The 2,835-nt window shown below is 37.7% G+C and overlaps 1 protein-coding gene across 2 annotated transcripts in view; it reads left to right on the top strand.

The window, feature by feature from the left end:
• setd7 (SET domain containing 7, histone lysine methyltransferase) overlaps positions 1-2,835 on the top strand; it is a 519,573-nt gene that overhangs the window by 45,648 nt on the left and 471,090 nt on the right. The window lies entirely within an intron of this gene.

The following is a 2,835-nucleotide window of genomic DNA, read 5'->3' as shown; positions in this document are numbered from 1 at the left end:
GGGGGGGGGGGGGGGGGGGGGGGGGCATAGCAAGACATGCTAAAGCTTCTTAATACGAACTAGTGACACACAGGGACTAGGAGAGACTGAGCAACGAACTATGAGTCTTGCTGACACAAAATGAAACATACAGGCAAAATGAGCACATTTCTTTTCACAACTTTTCTCTGAATAAAAAAAAAATTAAGAGGGACTGGCTTCCTATTGTGCAAGCTTCATCTTCCATACACAGGAAAAAGCATGAAGCAGAGGTCATTTTTACAACCAGGCTGAAGAGTATTACACATTGTCCATTAGCCAATTCTATTGACCTCTGACTTCTCCATTGTTTAGGGATGTGAGTGTGAAACTGAACTGACTTTAACTGATTCCGGGAGAGGCCAAAGAGCTGTCCATGCAGACTTCCTCCTGACTGGATGTTGACAAGAGGAAATGCCATTTTTAACCTTTATCTAATCAGAAAGGTTGAGTAACACATTCTTATTTTTACAACTACATGTCCAATTTAGGAGAGGAGAATGTGCAGATGTGCTTTTCTGCATAAATGTCTAAAACATGTGACAGAACTGCCCTGACAATTTATCATATTTTGTAAAAAGTAAAATGTAAAAAAGGTTAAATGTTTTATAACTGGCAACATTTTAGATGTTTCAAAAAGTACCTAACACACAGTCATAAAAACAGTTACAAATGACTCCTAAAACATTCTCAAATGACATCTGCAAAAGAGGAACATCTGTCACAAGTTGACCCTCATCACTTATGACTATAAGACACTAAATGAGACTTCACAAATGACTAAATAATACTACTTCTAAGTTGAATCAACCCTTCCACTACACAGTGTCAGCTCTAATATAAACAATAATAGAAGCTTCCCAATGGCATAATGTTTTGGCCAGTGTCCCTGTGTTGGACTGCATCACAGTGTTAATTATTCCTGTTATTTTGTCTCCCCTCCCCGGTAAACTGGTCAAAACGGGTCAATTAAAGTCAATAACGTTAAACAAAACTTCACATTATATTAAACTATATATATATATATATATATATATTTAATTCAACAAATAATTTTTCACCAAAGCCAAGCAATGCCTAAAGAATATTCAACCCTGGTCAGGAGGACGGTCTGGCGGTACACACTTAACCATTCATGTAGACTGCAGACACTAGGCGTTTTTGGACAGTAGGAATTTTTTTTTTTTTTTTTTTATAAGAACTGATTGGTCAAACACATGCAGCACCATCAACCACCATCTTTAAAAACCTGTGGTGAGTAGCAGTGTTGGGCAAGTTACTCAGAAATTGTAATAAGTTACTTATTACTCCTTATAAAAGTAATAATATTACTTTACCTATTACTGGGTGATAAAAGTAACTAGTTATGTTACTACCACCCCACCTATCCTCCAACCAAACAAAGCAGTCTTTCTAACTAATATATTCATACGGAAGGAATGTTTTTACAAAACATAACGTCTCTTAACGCCACTGGCTAAAATAAAGAATAAAGCAAGTAAATCCCAACTGTTGAACTTTTTCTGCACATGTATTTATAATAGCAATATTCAGTATTTTTACAAAAGATAAACAGTTGATGTAGAATTGTTCGCGGTTGAAAGCTTTTTGCTGGTCGCACAAAGTTTACCATGGACGTCAACGTTCTTTGAAACCTTCACTGTCACAATAATGGTGATACTTAATTCAGCTGTGGAAAGAACGCCTCTCTCGTTTGTTCTCCATTCTTCCTCTAGCTTCTTGGCTAACAGCTGACTTGAACAACATATGATGTTATGCCGCTGACCTGCTGCTCAGTCGCGCATTCACGTCATGGATGGTGCGTTCAGTAACGCAGCGTTACTTGGATTAGTAACTGTAATAATATTACTGTTTTGAAAATAGTAATCTGTTACACTACTAGTTACTGGGAAAAGTAATATTATTACAGTAAAGCATTACTGAGTAACATATTACTGCCCAACACTGGTTTTCAGTGATAGACCAATTAATTGGTTGGCTGATTAATCGGGCCGATATCTGGCATTGGCTGATACCTGCACTCACGAGGTCAATAAACAAAAAATGTTTTTTCTCCCATCCTAAATGACAACTGATCTCTAAAACCTTTACTGGCTATTATTTTTGTGTGTGTGTGTGTGTGTGTGTGTGTGTGTGTGTGTGTGTGTGTGTGTGTGTGTGTGTGTGTGTGTGTGTGTGTGTGTGTCTCTCTCATATAATTAGAATATCATCAAAAAGTTGATTTATTTCAGTAATTCCATTCAAAAAGTGAAACTTGGATATTATATTCATTCATTCATTCCACACAGACTGATATATTTCAAATGTATATTTCATTTAATTGTGATGATTAAAACTGACAACTAATGAAAATCCCAAATTCAGTATCTCCGAAAATTAGAATATTACGTAAGACCAACACAAAAAAAGGATTTTTAGAAATGTTGGCCAACTGAAAAGTATGAACATGAAAAGTATGAGCATGTACAGCACTCAATACTTAGTTCTCCTTTTGGCTCCTTTTGCCTGAACTACTGCAGCAATGCGGCGTGGCATGGAGTCGATCAGTCTGTGGCACTGCTCAGGTGTTGTGGCCTTCATCTTCCTCTTCACAATACCCCATAGATTTTCTATAGGGTTAAGGTCAGGCCAGTTTGCCGGCCAATTAAGAACAGGGATACCATGGTCCTTAAACCAGGTACTGGTAGCTTTGGCACTGTGTGCAGGTGCCAAGTCCTGTTGGAAAATGAAATCTGCAGCTCCATAAAGTTGGTCAGCAGCAGGAAGCATGAAGTGCTCTAAAACTTCCTGGTAGAC

This window comes from Micropterus dolomieu, linkage group LG19 (assembly GCF_021292245.1).
Source record: "Micropterus dolomieu isolate WLL.071019.BEF.003 ecotype Adirondacks linkage group LG19, ASM2129224v1, whole genome shotgun sequence".
NCBI lineage: Eukaryota > Metazoa > Chordata > Actinopteri > Centrarchiformes > Centrarchidae > Micropterus > Micropterus dolomieu.
This window is presented reverse-complemented; position numbering and strand designations above follow the sequence as displayed.